Source organism: Oryctolagus cuniculus, chromosome 2 (genome assembly GCF_964237555.1).
Source record: "Oryctolagus cuniculus chromosome 2, mOryCun1.1, whole genome shotgun sequence".
In the NCBI taxonomy this organism is placed as follows: Eukaryota; Metazoa; Chordata; class Mammalia; order Lagomorpha; family Leporidae; genus Oryctolagus; species Oryctolagus cuniculus.
This window is the reverse complement of record NC_091433.1, coordinates 19,187,182-19,205,584: the sequence shown is the minus strand read 5'-3', so window position 1 is coordinate 19,205,584 and position 18,403 is coordinate 19,187,182. Positions and strand designations below refer to the sequence as shown.

At 42.9% G+C, this 18,403-nt stretch overlaps 1 protein-coding gene across 3 annotated transcripts in view; it reads left to right on the top strand.

Moving 5' to 3' along the window:
• PPARGC1A (PPARG coactivator 1 alpha) overlaps positions 1-18,403 on the top strand; it is a 705,391-nt gene that overhangs the window by 484,983 nt on the left and 202,005 nt on the right. The gene's annotated exons all lie outside the window — the stretch shown is intronic.

Below are 18,403 nucleotides of genomic sequence, written 5' to 3'. Positions count from 1 at the left end.
CGAATTAATTTTGTTGGCCTGTGTGGGGAAGACACTGTGGCTGTCCACACAATCTGCAGACGGACTTACAAATATGCGTGAAAGGAAAAGAATAAGGAAGGAAGGAAGAGAGGGAAGGGAGGGAGGGAGGGAGAGGGAAGGGAGCAAGTTCCTTGGGAAGGGAAGAAGGGAAAGGCTTTAAGAAGCACCATCATGTCTGTTGGGTCTGAGTCACTGTCCCTCAGCACAGAACACTTTAATGACGCACTTGTGTCTCATCCACTGGGCCCTCCCTCCAATCTGCCACTTCCTATAGATTCCGCACCTCTGAATAATGATCCTTGCTCTCAGGGCAGCTGAGGTCCACAGGTTAGCCTCCTCCGCCAACTGTCATCAGTCCAGAGGCAGCCACATCTGTCCCCTGCCCTGCTCTGTTCCGCTGTCTCTCTCCGTGCCTTCTGTCCCATGCAGGGAGGTCCTGGGAAAAGACAGTCAGATAGTGCAAAGCCCATTTTGACATTCAGCCCAAGGGGCTTTCCTGTTGTCACCTGCCGATGCCAAGTGACAAGACGAATTGGGATGCAAGGAAGTTCCTAAACCTAAAATCCAAATCTCTTCCTCGCCTCCCTTTGGTGTCTCTTTTCTTTTCTCCAAATCTGCATCCTCATCCAATTTCCCTTTACAGACCAAAAAAAGAAAAAGAAAAAGAAAAAAATTCAGCCCAGAGTCCAGAGTGTTTGAGTGTTCCCTTTTTTTTTTTTTTTTTTTTTTTTTTTTTTTTTTTTTTTTTTGCTTCCAACCAAGAGGGCGCAGAGGTTAAGGTAGAGTCTATTGCCGAGTTTCCCAGATTTGCATTTTAGTGGGATCGCTGCAAGAAAGCTAATAGACAGGAAAGGAGACCAAGTTAATGACAACTCTCTAAACAGCTGTTGTATGATTCAGCTTCACTACTTCAGTTAATTGATCAGCACCTTGCTGGCAACTCTGGGGGAGAGACTCGTTAGATATTGGTAGCAAACAGACAGTGCTTTCATATCAAATATGTTCAACAACGTCGGATACAGCAGTAACTTCCTCAGAAGAGGTTAGGGAGTTCCGTGGCTTATAAAGGCACTCAGGAAGAGGCCCTGGGTATTCCTGCAGACATACACTTGCTGCAAGAACCGCATATGCTGTTTTCTTTGTTGTCTCTATCCAGTCCAAATAAAGCAGGGCAAAAGAATCTCCAGAGTTCCCTGTTCTCATAGATGCCTTTTCTTGCTGTAATAAATAGATGTGTATTCTTAGGTGGATCACAATATGCGTGATACATAGTAAACCAAGGAAGCATCTTCATTTCTGATTTTAGTCACAGTATCCCGTTTGGAATTTTAATCATTGAAATAGTCCTCAAACTTGACAACAACTCAGGGAGATCAAAACATTCAAATATAGGCCACTCATCAAGCTACTGCAGCATTTCTTATGAGTGCTATTGACTCTTCGACTTTCCCCTGACTTTCTATATTCTAAAGGGAAGCAACCTCTTGCTCTCCCTAGGTAGTCAATAGAACCATACATATTTTATGAATGATAATGCACAGAAATCTTAAAGAGACAAAATTATATCTACATCTGGTCAATGCACTCTGTGTTTTCTTATTCTTCCAAAATTGTCAGTAAAATCAGTCCTGAGATTAGTGTAAAATTTATGTTATTCAAAGCTTCCTGTCATCACATGAACTTCCACCAATTAATCAAGAAGATGCCATTCTACATAGTTCTTACTCTACTCTCCTTGTGACTTTATGTGTGTACCCTGCTGTTAATCAGAGAGGAAACTGTAGTAATGTAACTGCTTAAAAAATCACATTGCTGTGTGTTTGCCATTAAATGGTGCATACTTTCCTAGTTTTATTTCCCATTATTGATAGGGTGAGAAAGGTAATATTGATCACAGTAAACACATATAATTATTCCATAAATGTTAAAAGTACATGTGCATGTATCTTATATGTGCATGTGTTTTAGCAACACCTAGGGGATACAATTGTGAGGTAGGTCTGAGCTGTAAAAATGATCATTCTTTGGAAATCTCCCTTGAATTGCTTCCTCTGATATTCTCACAATGAAAATGCAGCCTTGGATTCCCTGTCCACCTGCCAGGGGTCAAGTGGTGAGCTTCATGCAAGGATTTGAAGTTGTATTAACCAATTCATTTGGGCGATTTATCCAGTCGGCCCATATGTACTGCTGTAGACAATTATGGCTTCAGTTCTTTAATGAATCCTACATTATGGCAGAAGAATATCATAGAGTCTCTAACACTCCAGGGAACTATAAAGAGAAATGCCCCTTTTAAATTAGCTTTATAGCTCTGAAGCTTTTTGTATTTACTTGCAAGTTCAATATTAACTCAAAGTATGTTCCTTGAACCGTCTGTATTGTGGACTCCAGCGTTGCTTGTAGAAAGGGCTTTCTTGGCAGATATTAATGGTGATTCTCTTTAAAAAAGAAAAACAACTTCCACCTGCTACAGAGCGAACAGGATGCATTCTTAATCCTAGGTAGTCTGACACACAACCCTTAGATAAAAAAGGATTTTTGCCTAATCCAAGCTTCTCACTGGGTGATTTACTTTTAGATTCTATCTAGAGATAGGCTTTTTGATCTTCTTTTTCCAAATTGTGGGCTCCTGATTTGTAGCCCAAGAAAAGCTTTGTAATTTACAAGGGAAAGTGGTAGCAACAGAGTAGTGGTGATTATTAGCTGTGATGGGTTTCAGGCTATTTGAAGAGTCTATAATGTTTCACGGCCTCTTTCTTTAGCAATTCATTTTTGCTCTCAAAGCTTAACCAAAGATAGCAGATATGACACATGTCCCACCATGCTCCTTCTGACACCTTCCATAGACATCACTGATTAGTCACTGCCTATTTCCTGCTGAGCCCATAGATGGCTGTGGAGTCTTCAGGAACACCAAGCCAGCTACCCAGTGACTGAAGCTGGCACACGAGATGATATTTATTTACTGCCCTTGGCCTGGACCAGTGGTTGGCAAACTGCAACTCATGGCCAAATACAGTTGGCTACCTGATTTTGTAAATAGTTTTATTGGAATGCAGTCATGTTCATTCATTTATGTGTTCTTGATGGCTTCCTTTATGCGACAATGGAGCAGTTAAGTAGCTGTAACTCTATGCCTAAAAATTTCTATGCTTTGACCCTTAACAGAAAAATTTTCCTGGGGCTGGGATTGTGGCACAGTAGGTTAATCTGTTGCCTGCAATGCCAGCATCCCATATGAGTTCCAGCTGCTCCACTTCCAATCCAGCTCCCTGCTAATGAAACTTGTAAGGCAGCAGAAGATGGCCCAAGTCCTTGGGTCCCTGATACTCACATGGGAGACCCAGAAGGAGTTACCAGCTCCTGTCTTTGGCAGGGTCCAGCCCCATCCATTGCAACAATTCGGAGAGTGAACCAGAGGATGGAAGTTCTTTCTTGCTCTGTCTCTAGATTTTGCTTCACAAGTGGGGATGATGCCACTTCATTAGGTTGTTAGGTGATGTACCACAAGAAAATACAAGGCAGAGTTCAGTCACTGTGAGACTCCATCAGGACCCATTTATCAAAGATAGACAGTGGCATCACAGCTGTGAGAGTGCTTGTGAGCCACCCTGTTCAGGCTCCTGTGAATGGTGTCCTCTGAAAAGGAGGAGGACCTGCTTCCCCCCCGGGCACTCTAAGGCTTGTTAGAATTGCATTCTGCTGGCCAGCGCCTCGGCTCACTAGGCTAATCTTCCGCCCAGTGGCGCTGGCACACGGGGTTCTAGTCCCAGTCGGGGCACCGGATTCTGTCCTGGTTGCCCCTCTTCCAGGTCAGCTCTCTGCTGTGGCCAGGGAGTGCAGTGGAGTGCACTCCATGGGAGACCAGGAGAAGTGCCTGGCTCCTGCCATTGGATCAGCACGGTGCGCCGGCTGCAGCACACCAGCCGTGGTGGCCATTGGAGGGTGAACCAACGGCAAAGGAAGATCTTTCTCTCTGTCTCTCTCTCTCACTGTCCACTCTGCCTCTCAAAAAAAAAAAAAGCATTCTGCTTGCCTTTGAGGCTCTCTGGGATTTGGCTTGCTGTCATGTGTCCTTTGGAAGGCTGACCAGGATGTCCCTTGCCACATACAGCCCTCTACCTTGCTCGAAGGGGTTCTTTATGGTTTCATTTATCTAATAAGTGAGTGTGTGAAACTGAATGCAACTCATTCCCTGCCCTCATTGTGTCCTAGAAAAACACGCAGGTGAGTGGCAGTCAGGGTGAAGAAGGAAGAGGTGGGCACCTGTTCTTTCTCTGGGTGTCCAGGGAAGATTTCCCTGGGGAAGGGACTCAATAGCCACATCTGGAGAGATGCAGTGAAGGTTGGATGGTGGAGGAAGGGTGAGGTGATAGTTCCAGGCCTGCGTGCAGTAAGGAGATGAAAATGTTATGAGTCAAAGAGAGTGAAGCTGCTGTGATGGGTTATGGCTGGAGAGTTGGGGGGCGGGGGTGGCGGTCATGAGGACTTCCACTGAGAACTGTATGTCTGAAGCTCAGGGAACATACCTTCCGTCTGCTGAGTGCCATGGATGAATAGTACACAGGGCGGAAACGTGAGCAAGTGGTGAACCTGTTTTTATTTATTTTTATTTTTTATTATATAAAGGAACACATTTCATGTATTTCATATATATAGTTTTAAGAACACAATGCTACTTTTCCTACCCTCCCTCCCTCCTAACTCCTACACACCTTCCTTCTTCTCTTCTTATTTTTATTTGAATTTTTACAATGCTGTACATTCAGTTGTCTTTATCATCATAAGCTCAAACCTCCACTAAATAAAGAACTCAACAAGTCATAAGTAGAAAATCCTCCTGTTCTTTAAGAGTATCAACAAGAGCTGTAAACAACAATCAAATCTGAGAATGTCAATTTTGCTCACATAGATTACGTTTTTGGACTCTACATTTTAGTTACCAGAAATCAGAGGAAATGTGCAATATTTGTGTTGTTAGGACAATGCTGTGGGTGTCCCAGCTGGGCTGTGAACTGAAGTGGGACACTGGCAAGGGGAACAAGTGCATGGCGCAACGGGAACGTCTAAAAGGGAGTCCCCATGTGAGGGTTGTCTATTGCGAGTTACTCTTTTTCGGGGGGTCAATCCACATGGCTCCCCCATGATTTTTTTCCTGGGCTATCTAGGACTTTGCTGGGACCCATCCGAGCCCATCAGGCCTTTGTCTGGGTGCTTTGTGAGGCTGCCAGCTTTACCTGGACCCCAGTTTTGATAGAATCAATACCAACAAGGCTTTTTAACTGAATCTTGCCACAACACAAGATTGATTATTTAACAATGATTTAGACTCACACTGAATTATGTTAAACTGCTAGCTTAGGTAGAGCACTATCAGTTTAAAACCTATTCTTGTACATGTGATTCTTTTTGGGCAGCAATTCTTCTGCATGAGGAGTTGATGAACATTTTTTTTAACAAAAGATTTTATTTATTTATTTGAGAGGTAGAGTTATATATAGGCAGTGAGAGGGAGAAATAGAAAGAAAGGTTTTCCATCCACTGGTTCACTCCCCAAATGGCTGCAACTGCCAGAGCTTGGCCGATCCAAAGCCAGGAGCCAGGAACTTCTTCTGGGTCTCCCATACAAGCGCAGGGACCCAAGCACTGGGCCATCTTGTACTGCTTTCCCAGGCTATCACAGAGAGCTGTATTGGAAGAGGAGCAGCCAAGACTCAAACTGGCTCCCATATGGGATGCTGGCACTCCAGGCAGAGTATTAACCCACTGCACCATAGTGCCAGCCCCAACATTTTTTGAAAGATATGTTTATTGAGGGGCTGGCACTATGGCTCACTTGGTTAATCCTCTGCCTACAGCGCTGGCATCCCATATGGGCGCTGGTTCTAGTCTGGGTTGCTCCTCTTCCAGTCCAGCTCTCTGCTGTGGCCTGGGAAGACAGTGGAGGATGGCCCAAGTGCTTGGGCCCTGCACCCTCATGGGAGACCAGGAGGAAGCACCTGGCTCCTGGCTTCGGATTGGCGCAGCTCTGGCCATGGCGGCCATTTGAGGAGTGAACCAGCAGAAGGAAGACCTTTCTCTCTGTCTCTCTCTCTCTCTCACTGTCTATATATCTACCTGTCAAATAAATAAATTTAAAAAGGTATGTTTATTGATTTATTTGAAAGGCAGAGTGACAGAGAAAAAGGAGACAGAGAGAGATCTTCTATTCACTGGTTCACTCTCCCAATGACTGCAACAGCCAGGGCAGCATGAGGCTAAAAGCCAGGAATAAGAAACTCCATCAAGCTATCTCAGATGGGTAGCAGTCCACTGCTCTCCCAGGTGCATTAGCGGGAAGCTGAATTGGAAGCAGAGGAGCCAGGACTCAAACCGGCACTTCCGTAGGCAATGCTAGCATCACAAGCAGCGGCTTAACTTGCTGCTTGACAATGCTGGCCCCTAAATATTTTAAGTCTAGGGTGGTCTCATTTTCTTCTGTTGCTTGAGAGGAATTCTTGCCTTCTTTGCTTTTGTTGTCATCTTTTTTTTTATATGAGGGGTCTAAAAAAGTTCACAGAAAGTGTATTATGAAAAAATGATGCTAAAATTGGCACACGTGGTTTTGCTCCAAAATGAAATTTATATTTGAATTCAACTTTTCCATGAACTTTTCAAAGCACACTCAAATGTGGCAGTGACCACATTCACTCCTTTGGTGACAGAATTCTGATACGACACTGGGTGCCTTCTTGCGAAGCTTGGCCAACTTCCTCACTTGCCCTACAGGATTCTTCTTGTGCTATTTCATGCATTTTCCCTGTGCCTCTGGCAGCCTTCTCTCTGGACTGCTACTCATGCCTGGTGTTGGGGGCAGTGAGGCATTTTGCAAGGAATGTGGGCTGTGAAATCTAAAACTTGAGGTAGATACCTGGAAGTGTTGCTTAGCATCTTTGTGAGCTTGGAAAAATTCCCTTGAGTTCTCCTTTTCTTTTCCTTTTTGTAAAACTGAAGTTTTGAGAGTCTGCCTTGGAGACCATTGCTAGTTTTGAATCGGGCATGGGTGGTGTGCTTAGCATTGTGTCTGCTGCCTGGGACGTGGCGGGAAAAGGACGTCCACACTACTGATAAAAGGGTTTTATCAGTAGTGGTGTTTCTCTGGCACCTCATTTCTGCCTGGTGTGCACGCAGGTTTGATCCCACCGGGAAGGGTTATTTCACTCGCAGGAAGACCCACCTTCCCACAGACTGCTTCTCCCTCAGGACCCCTGGGAGCTGTACCCCCCAGGAAACAAAATGGCCCCTTTTGATCATTCGTTCTGACAAATATACTTCAGTCTCTCTGCTGAATCTTCCAGGCAGGATCAAAAGAACTCTGGGCTCCTGGAGCTTCAGAGGGTTTTAAGTCTGCTCTGAAGTCTTGTGCTGGTTGCTGCCTACAACACAGGGCTTACATAGACAGGACTGGGATAGCTTTATAAAAAGCCAAGATGGAGGGAAGATGGCCAGTATCTTAGTCCAAAAAGTGCTGGCCTGGAAATGAAGTCACCGGGCTTCTAATCCTCAGCTCCTGGCCTGGACATCTGAACAGGCTGGGACGTTTTATCTGCGATTCACAGTTCCTGGAAACTTCTCCTCTTGCTTTTGTAACCTCAGGAGAAATTGTCAAACACAAATGACAACCCTTTTAATACTGAAGTCCCTTTAGGAAGGAAAGAGTATCTGATGGATTGTTTTCAGCCCTTAGGATACCGCTGAGAAAATTACTCTTAAGGGTACTGAATGGCATTCTAGGCACTCAAGAAACTGTTGGGCCTTGGCTGTGCTATTGAGAAAAAAAATTTTTTTCTTCCTTCTGTCTTTCAAATGCTTACTGACTTTTCAATAGCCTGGTGACCACATGGGTAGGGAAAAAGCAATCCTGAGAGCTTTTCAGCTTGGTGATCAAGAGCTTGGATTTCAGGGCTTGGTACAAACTCTGTCCCTAGCCTCATGAACTGTGTGTTCTTGGGCAAGTTACTTACCTTTTCCATGTCTCAGTTTTGGCATCTGTAAAATGGAGCCGATGAGAATAGCCTTTGACTTGTAAATCATGAACAGTGTGTGCTAAGCAGACAAAACAAACAGAACGTGGCGATTTTCATACATGCTACAGAAAATGAGTGTATTTTTGGCCATTAATCCTGCTTCATGGAGGAATCCAGTAACCATTTCCTGCCTGGGGATCACTAGCTGTCGGTGATTTGTTCCTACCCTGCTGCCCCACTGAACTTTCTTTTTCCTTTCTCTCCCCCTCTCTACACTTTTCAGAGGTTAAATTGACGGCTTCTCCAGTGAGTCAGTGCCTGACATTATGATTCAGTGTTGAAGGAAGAAATAATCTGTGTGACACACTTTGTGTGTTACCTGGCAGATGCTCACACTTTACAATTGCTAGATATTATTATTTTTATTAGCTTCTGTGATGGGATAATAGAACATAGCTTTCCTTTTTTTTTTTTTTTCAATTTCAACATACAAAGTGTTTGCCCTTTTGCTTTGCTTTGCTTTGTTTGTTTTAATGGCCTTTGGTTTTTAAGGAATGACAGAATAGGGCCAATTTTGTTCAGATCCTAGAATTGTGAGATGAGGCTAATTTGTCATCTAAAAGGGTCACAATTAAGCCTAAGAAATAATTTAGTTACCAAGAGATTCTGATTAAAAGTACCTAAGCCTCATTGCATTTTTCCGAAAGAAAGTGTTGCGTGAATTAAATATTGTTTAATTGGAAACAGAGCATGCATTTTCATTGGTTGTTCGAATGTTGAAAGATCTGGCTGGAAGGAGCCTCCAGACTTCATTTTCATGTGTGCACATCGAGGCCAAGAGCAGTGGAGGGAAGAGAGTTTAAAATGAAAGCAGAAAAGCTGCAAAGGGAATTGAAGGGATTTTGATACAAGTGGGTATAAAATTAATGGGCTATATTGAGCTTTTCAATCATTCTTTTAAAATGGGAACATGCAGCTTGTCAAAAGGTGTGATTAACACTCACAAAACCAGGCATCTTCCATTTACCTGTGGCTACAAAACTGGGCCTTGATGTCAAATCCACTTGAGTTCAAATCCCAACTCTGCTGTTTGCTGGGTGCAGCTATGGCAGGCAGGTTTTAAAACTGCTTGGACTTTCAGATTCCTGCCTTCTTTCTTTCTTTTTCTTTTTTTTAAACCTGGAGCAATGTAATACCCATTTTACAGAGTTGTTATATGGGGTAAATGAAGTAACATGCACAATACTTTTTTTTTAATAATTCTTTTTTAAACTTTTATTTAATAAATATAAATTTTGAAAGTACAACTTTTGGATTATAGTGCCCCCCCCATAACCACCATCCCACTCACAAACCATCCCATTTTCTACTCCCTCTCCCATCCCATTCTTCATTAAGATTCATTTTTAATTATCTTTACATACATAAGATCAACTTAGTATATACTAAGATTTCAACAGATTGCACCCACACAGACACACAAAGTATAAAGTACTATTTGAATACAAGTTTTACCATTAATTTGCATAGTACAACACATTAAGGACAGAGATCCTACATGAGGAGTAAGTGCATAGTGATTCCCGTTGTTGATTTAACAATTGACACTCTTATTTATGATGTCAGTAATCTCCCGAGGCTCTTGTCATGAGCTGCCAAGGCTATGGAAGCCTCTTGAGTTCACAAACTCCGGCCTTATTTAGACAAGGTCATAGTCAAAGTGGAAGTTCTCTCTTCCCTTCAGAGAAAGGTGCCTTCTTCTTTGATGGCCCGTTCTTTCCACTGGGATCTCACTCACAGAGATCTTTCATTTAGGTCATTTTTTGCCACAGTGTTTTGGCTTTCCATGCCTGAGAAACTCTCACTGGCTTTTTAGCCAGATCTGAATGCCTTAAGGGCTGATTCTGAGGCCAGAGTGCTGTTTAGGGCATTTGCCATTCTTTGAGTCTGCTGTGTATCCACTTCCCATGTTGGATCGTTCTCTCCTTTTTAATTCTATCAGTTATAATTAGCAGACACTGGTCTTGTTGATGAACATGCACAATACTTAATACAATGCTTGGCACACAAACAGAATGGAACATAATTGTAATAATGATATTATCACGTGGGAATCACAATACTGATAGTAATGCAGTCAGGTGTATTCCTGCCTTCTGTGCTAGCCCAGTGCAAAACTAAACGACTAAGAGTTCTTGTTTCCATGGGACATTCATAGGAAGTGTGAGTGGAACTTCCTTCCTAAGGGCTGACCACCTGAAAGTAGAGGAAATAGCTGTAAGTGGTGCTTAATGTAAGAGTCATTTTGTAGGGACCAGCATCATCGTGTAGTGGGTGAAGTCACTGCCTGCAACCCTGGCACCCCATATGAGAGCACTGATTTGAGACCCGACTGCTCTGCTTCCAATCCAACTCCCTGCTAGTATACGTGGTAAGGCAGCAGATGATGACCTAAGTGCTTGAGCCCCTGCCACATACATGAGAGACTCAAATGGAGTTCCTGGCTCCTGGCTTCAGCCTAGCTTAAACCTGGCTGTTGTGAGCTTTTGGGGAGTGAACTAGCATATGGAAGATCTCTTTCCCTGTCTCTCCCTTTCTCTCTGTCGCTCTGCCTTTCAAATAAATAAATATTTTATAAGAATCATTTATTGCATTGCTTAATGCATGTTATAAAAAGAATCTTAAGGTATTAAATCCCTTCACAAATATAGTGCCTGGAATATATTTTGTTCTGTTAAGCTGAGCTTTTGCCTAGAAGGAGATATTGAGAACTTGTTGGATGACAGGACACTTGGGGTAGACGACATGGCACTCTGATGTTATAGCAATCCTCAGCTAAAATTTCTGCCTATGGTGTTGTCCGTTCCTCTTTCTTTATGTCTTGGCTGCTGGCCTTTGTCACATGTGAATTTTTCAGCCTAGTTATGGAAACACCCAGGATGTAGAGGAGAAAACGTAGCAATGCCCATTTCAGAAGCCTGTGTTCCCATTCGACCATGTCTTTTGTTCATATGAAGTTTTGGATACCTGATTTAAGCTGCACCAGGCTCTGTTTTCTCATGGGTCAAAGGAAGCCCTTAGAATCTACTTTGCAGGGTTGTTGGTGGAGCAAGCCAAGATGATGTAGGTCAAGTTCCCCAAGCAGGGTTTGGCTTATTGTAGTGTCTCATGTGTTACTGCTCATCCTCCAGGTCTTTGTTTGTATGTTCTTTGTGGAGGTCTTTCATGAGGGAAAATCATGCTTCTCAGATGGAGTCAGGGGTGAGGAGCCCCCAACCCTAAAGGGCAGGTAGCAGAGACTGTGTCTGACAACTTTTTTGCAGGGCCAGATCTGCCTCTTATCCAGTTGATTTTTGTTAATTATAGATTAATCCTTTGTTTGATTTATTGAACAAATGTAATGGCCACTTCAAAAAGTTCATAGAAAAATGAAATTAAATGAGAAGTTTGGGGCCGGCGCTGTGCTGTAGTGTGTAAAGCTGCAGCCTGCGTCACCAGCATCCTTTTAGGTGCCGGTTTGAGTCCTGGCTGCTCCATTTCTAATCCAGATTCCTGCTAATGCACTTTGGTGAGCAGCAGAAGATGATCTAAGTGACTGGGGCCTTGCACCCATATGGGAGACCCAGAAGAGGCTCCTGACTCCTGGCTTCAGATTGGCCCAGCTCCAGCCATTGCAGCCAACTGGGGAGTGAACCAGTGAAAGGAATTCTTCTCTCTCTCTAACTCTGCCTTTCAAATGAATAAATAAATCTTCAATACATAAATAGATCATGAGTTCACTTTGAAATCTGTGCATACAAGTGGTCCTCAAAAAGTTCATGGAAAATGTATATCATGAAACACCAAGTGTGGGCCTCAAAGTGTTGGCACCAAAATAAATCTATCTTTTAATTTCATTTCCCACAAGCTTTTGAAGTACTCTCGTGATTGTTGAGCAGAACTGTGCTTGGCATCGTGGGCGCAAGACTGGAGAAAGCATCAGTCCTAATTACATAGGATTTTCCTGGTGGTTTTACATCCCCCCTCGTCCAGACAACAAAGCCATCTGCCTGCCCCGGTCTGTCAACAGGTCTTATCTAGGAGGGATAACTGTCATTTCCAATGGTGGAATGCCCTGCCATTTGTGCCCAACCTTAGGGTTTGGATTTAGGAAGGCCAGTCCCCCTGTTCTGCAGCACGGTTCTGGAGTGCTCTTTTCCCTCTCATTTTAAGTGGAGATGTAGAAGCTAAATTTAAACAAGGCATCTACTTATAAGGATGCTTTGGTTACAGCTGCCAAACTCGTGGGGTGAGATGTTTGGATGCTTCTATTTTATCCTAGTATTCCCAGGAGCAGTTTTCGCAGTGGCTGCAGATGTCTGTCTCAGAGGGAGTTGTTTCCTCCCTCTCCTCCTGGACGTGGCCTTTGCTTTCTCAGTTTCATGCCTTTCTCCCCTTGGTGACAGAAATAGAGAACAGCCGTGTGTAAGTCTCCCCTTTCTGCTGAACACCTTGGAGTTCAGGGTGGCTCCAGAAACCCCACGCGTCCTGTGGCTGAGTCCAGCTCCGAGGAGTGAGCTGGATGTGAGCTGAGAATAGCTCAGAAGAGCCCAGTCTTCAGGAAGGCTGCTGGGTCTCAGGGTGATGACTCGGGAGATGGATGCATTCCGCTTGGCTCTTGAAATCTTATGGATAATGTTGTCTTCTAGTAGTTACTGTAGGAAAATGGCCCAGCCCAAGGTGGATTCTCTCTGTTTGCTACAGTGCAGGGTGTGCTCACTTTGGCTAGGTGGGGCTGGGTGAGTATACGTGTGGTACACAGTCGTGTACACTGAATGCTACCTTTGTATGATGGGATTTACTATTATTGGTGTTGTTCATCTGAGCCCTCAGAGTGCCTTCAGATTATCAACAAAAGGACCAATGCTTTATTGTTATTTATTATCCATGGAAAAGATTTACACACACATGTGTACCTATATGAACATCAATGGATAGGGACACATTTTTCAAGAAAGCTGATTTTAAAAATGCTGCAAGCTTTTTCTCTTTTGGGGACAGCAATACAATTATTGGTTGTCTATCTGGTGTTCATGCACTTATTTTCCTTTAAGTCATTGTTAATGTCGAGACAAAGCTGGAGAACCAAAGATTTCATATATAAAGAAGTGAGTGGCACTGAGAGTCAGGAAATTAGGGTTGAGGTCTTCTTCCTACAGAGCACTTTAGCATTCATTTGCTCATTCATTCACTCATGATTTAATTCAGGAAATATTTCCTGAGCAACGACCCTGCTAGGGCAAAGCTGATAACCTCACAGTACCTGCAGAGCTCACATTCTTAGGTTAGCAACGAAACATTCTTGAACTTTATTTCTTGAGCTCCACGAAACATGCAACAGTGTTTCCCGTTTTTCTTGCCTTTCTCTCTTCCTCTTACCTCAATTTCCTTGTAGGATTGCTGTGCCTGTCAAAGAGGAGGAGACCTAAGAACACTTTCAGGCATGAGTTAAAAGTGCAAAGCTCATGTGCATCTTGCCACGCTTGCGTACCCCCTGCCCTTCTTGTGCTCAGTTATGGAGACATAGTGTGCGTTTAACAAATCTGTCAAGAAAGTGATGTAGTGTTCACCTCCTACAAGAACCATTAATTATTGACGGGACCTCTTGTTAACCGAGGATTGCAATGTGCATTATTAAAAGACAATGCCACCCCAAATCCTAAAACCATTAATTGGAAAGTTTAGACGGTGTTAGACCTTGTAAAGATGGGAACGTTAGCAACACTTTGATAAATGTATATCTGTTGGCAATTTTTCCAGATTCCCACTTCCTGCCTAACAGTGTCAGAATTGGGATATGTTCCTATGCAAGATTTGTTCCCTAGAGGTCAAGGAAGTAATAGATACACATGTTTATATTGAAACCATTATATATATATATATTGTACTACTATAGTATTATGTGCATAAATACTATACAATAATGTAAGATATATATTGTTACTAATATATTGTACTATTTTAAATATATATATATGCTAGCATACTATTTCTTTGCTAGATGTGTATATTTGTGGGTGCATCTGTGTGTGTATTATATATATTCATACACACATGAAAACAATCTTATGGTGTAAATTATTTTAAGTTTCTATTCAACAGATCTCAAAAAAATTAATGGAAAGTGTGTATTATGAAAAATGTATGCATGGATTTCAAAATTTCTTTGCGTCAAAATAAACTTGTCTTTTATTCCATTTTGCAGAAACCTTTCAAAGTGCCCTGGTATAGTGTTTCATGTATACGTATACACAGTATATGTATATAAATATTCATATACACATATTCCATATGATTCCTCTGTAAAAAGCAGTAAACCTGTATATACCATTGGGATAATTTCTAGTAATACAGAACATGGATACATTCTAAATTCTTGTGAAGCAAAAAAAGTTACTAATCTTCATCATGCTGACTATCTAAACAATTTGTCTACCAGTGGTTTATCTGAGGATAGTTTTTGCACCCAGATTTTCCAGCCATCTTAATGAGTTCATTCTCATTCATTTAACAAATAGTTATGTATAACCTTGGGCTGGGTGCTATTGATACCATGGTGGACAACCTGAGGCTCTGGCTAAGTCGGAAAGTAGAAGTGAAGTCACGGGTAGTTATACCTTTGAGGAGGATATGCAGGGAGAGATGTTGCAGTGATCTGGGAATATATATAGGAGGATGTGGTGGGATGAGGAGAGGTTGGGAAAGGCTTCCAGCAACAGTGACACACCAGCACCTAGAGCAAGAGATGGGCATTTGGAGGGTGGTGGGAAAGGCTTAGATTTGTCTGGGTTGAGTGAATAACATCTGCTGAGGACTGAGGGGCAAGGATGGCATCTTGGGCTTAGGAGACCAAAAGCAGTCCTTAACGGCTGGTGTATTTTTAGGAGGGTACAATAGTAAGGAGCAAGTGTTGACGTGAGTGCTTGCAAGTGAGCAAAGGTTACAGTAGTAGAAGAAAAAGTTTGCTACAAGGAAGCCACTTTCTATAGTCCTTAAGCTTTAGAAGGCATTGTGTGTCTTCTGTGGCTTAAAGCAGGCTTGTCTGAACTCAGGAGAGAAGACAAACTAAACATTATAAATGTTTTCTTTTTTTTCTTTTTTGACAGGCAGAGTGGACAGTGAGAGAGAGAGAGACAGAGAGAAAGGTCTTCCTTTGCCGTTGGTTCACCCTCCAATGGCCGCCGCGGCCGGCATGCTGTGGCCGGCGCACTGCGCTGATCCGAAGTCAGGAGCCAGGTACTTCTCCTGGTCTCCCATGGGGTGCAGGGCCCAAGCATTTGGGCCATCCTCCACTGCACTCCCTGGCCACAGCAGAGAGCTGGCCTGGAAGAGGGGCAACCGGGACAGAATCCGGCGCCCTGACCGGGACTAGAACCCGGTGTGCCGGCGCCGCAAGGCAGAGGATTAGCCTAGTGAGCCGCGACGCCGGCCATAAATGTTTTCATCCTGTGGTTTTGCAATCTGTGCCTTCGGTTTGGTATTTCTGCCACATGGACCACCACGGGAAGATTCCATTTTGCATCCATCTCATCGTTGTAATGCCTACCTGCAAAAGCCTGTGGAATTTTCTAGTCAGTCTGGGTTACTTGGAGCTTATTTTTACAGCAAATTCTATGTTTAATCTCTTAGAAGTGGAATTGATAGTGAAATGCTTTTAAACAATTCGTAATTGCTAGGTTACTTGAGAGAATTTGAAGATAAGAAATAATATTCTTGGTGATGTGTGATGTGCGTTTTGTGGATGTCTTTGTGATTCTCTTGGAACATGCCAATCATTTATCCTAGAGGTTCAATAACACCTCAATGCTGAATAATACAAGGGCACTCCAAAAAGTTTGTAGAAAAATGGAATTAGAATTATTCCTTTATTTTGGCACATTTTTGAATCCCATGCAAAATTTTCAAAATATGCATTTTTACATATCATGAAAAAACTTTCACCACGCAAATTTACCACAATATACTTAAACTTTTAAGTCCATTTTCCATGAACTTTTTGAAGTGCTGCCCCTTTTCCCCATAGTACAATGTAATAAAGAGAACACACATGCCTAAATGTGAATTTTGCTTTTGTTGGATCCCAGACAATGTGACCCAGGGCAAATTTGACTATTTGAAACCTCAAATTTGCCATCTTTAAAATGAAGAGACCACTACCCGTGGTTATTGTGAGACTGAAACCATGAAATGGAATCATAGTTAAAATGCCTCACATCAGCTCGGTTTCTGTAGGATTTTTCTGGAAAGGCTGCCCATACCTCCTGCAAGGCAAATCCAATCTCTCTGAGCTTGTTGAGAAGCCTTATAGCGGTGGCTGTGTACACTGAGACACTGCCTGTACCCTCGCAGAGAGAGCCTTTGGAACTATTCCTTTGTTACTGCATGCTACCTGGAGCCATATATAAATCAGTTTAATTTGAGAACCTGAGTCAAATGTCATTGAAGTTTAATTGATGAAGAATGCTGTGAACCAGAGGATGGAGATATCTCTGTTTTCCCCTAGCTAATCTCTATTAAGTGTATGTAAATATTTTAGAGACAGTTTTTATTCTGCCTTAAGGCATTTCAATTAATACAAAGATGCATTCCAGTGAACAACTTGCTTTCAAATATTTACTGGAAGTTCTCTAATTTTCAGGTTGATACTAAGGGGGCCCTCAGTACGAAGCTTACCTTTGCTAAGTCTTCAGGGATTTAAAACCCTTTGTGGGGTGCTAAATCAACTTCTCTTCTTACAGAGGAGGAAAATGATGTCTGGAGAGATGAAGGGTCATCGCCCAAGGTCACATGTTGGACACTGGGGTTTACCTGGGGTTAGAATCAAAACAAGGGTTCGAGGATCAGGTTCTTTGATTTCATGACTACTGCGTTTCAAGTGAGGTTTTTCATTTTGTAACCATCATTTCCTTAAAAAATTGCTTGGGATATGATATATGACATACTTTTCATGTGATTCACTTCCCCCCTTAGAAATAGGTCCAGTGAAAGCCATTATTTATATATGTATGTGTGTGTGTGTGTATTTTATCTTCAAATTAATGAACTACATATATATAATACACACACACACACACGCACACAAACCTCAAAGTTTCCTCTATTCTTTCTATAACCCCTTGAGAATTGTGATTTTGCTGTGATTTCATAGTCTTTTCCTTGTTTGTCCATCATTCTCAAATTTGACAATGGTTCCTATCTTAACACATAATTGGTCAAGATCCCCACGCACATTTGTGCCTGCATCCCACCGGTCTGCTTAGCCAAACTATTTCCTCCTAAATAAAGCAATGAACCAGTGACTGCAGTTCAGTTGTGGTCAACAGGAAAAGCTGTGGGGAGATGGCTAGTTTTCCTGGCCTTTCCTGCCTTGTGCCTTATAGCCACGTCTGCACACTGGCCAGTGCTGGCCGGTGGGAACAGGGGGCCTGCCTCTGCCTCTGCATCATGACACAACTCTGTTGGGTGAGACCTGGTGGCTCTACGTCCTCAGTATTGGGGGTAACTGGAGGGGATTCTGCTGTCCCGACAGCCATTTTGCTCACCCAGTGGTCTGTGTTGTGAGGAGAGTGGGTGTCCTTAAGAGAGCCAAAGCATTGCCCATGTGTCTGGTAGTCTTTGCAGCTGAAGAACAGTTGGCCCCCGTCCACCACGTAATCAACACCAACGAACTTGAAGGCTATTAGGAGCTCATCTCTCCGTGTCTGTCCTCCAGACTTTCGCCACAGCCTGTAATCTTTCTCAGGTTTAATTCCCAGGGCTTTGATTATTTCCATTTGTCTCTGCTGGCCACTCTGAGATGTTTGTCAGTGCTATATGGCAATGCATATAGTGGGGTTTTCTGACAGCTCTCATTCCCAAAAGTATCAAGAATTTCCCACTGCCTGGCCTTGTTCACGAAGTCCTGCCTGACAAGGATCCCTGTGGACTGAGGTCAGAGACTTGAGTTTTAGTTTCTGCTCTGCCATTACCTGATTGTGTGGCATTAGGAAAAATCATCCCAGGACTTTGAGTCTCAGTTCCTCTCTCTGTAAAATGGGGATAAACCCCTCCCCCAACATCATCCACTTCTACAGGTGCTGTAACTGATAGTTACAGATAGAAAAACCTTTTTTGAAAAATGAAGATGCCCAGGAAAAGTGATATGTGATTATTCACCTGGCCTTATCAGCTACCTTCTTGATAAGCCTTTTCTCATTGTGTACATTTATCCTCTGAAGGGTTTGTAAGGCATCTGTTTCTTTTATAGAATAGTTCATGGCTCCATTTAATTAATCAGATTTAGTATGATCTTCAGTATGCCGAAGCACAAATGATGAGGGTGCTCTGGCAAGTGA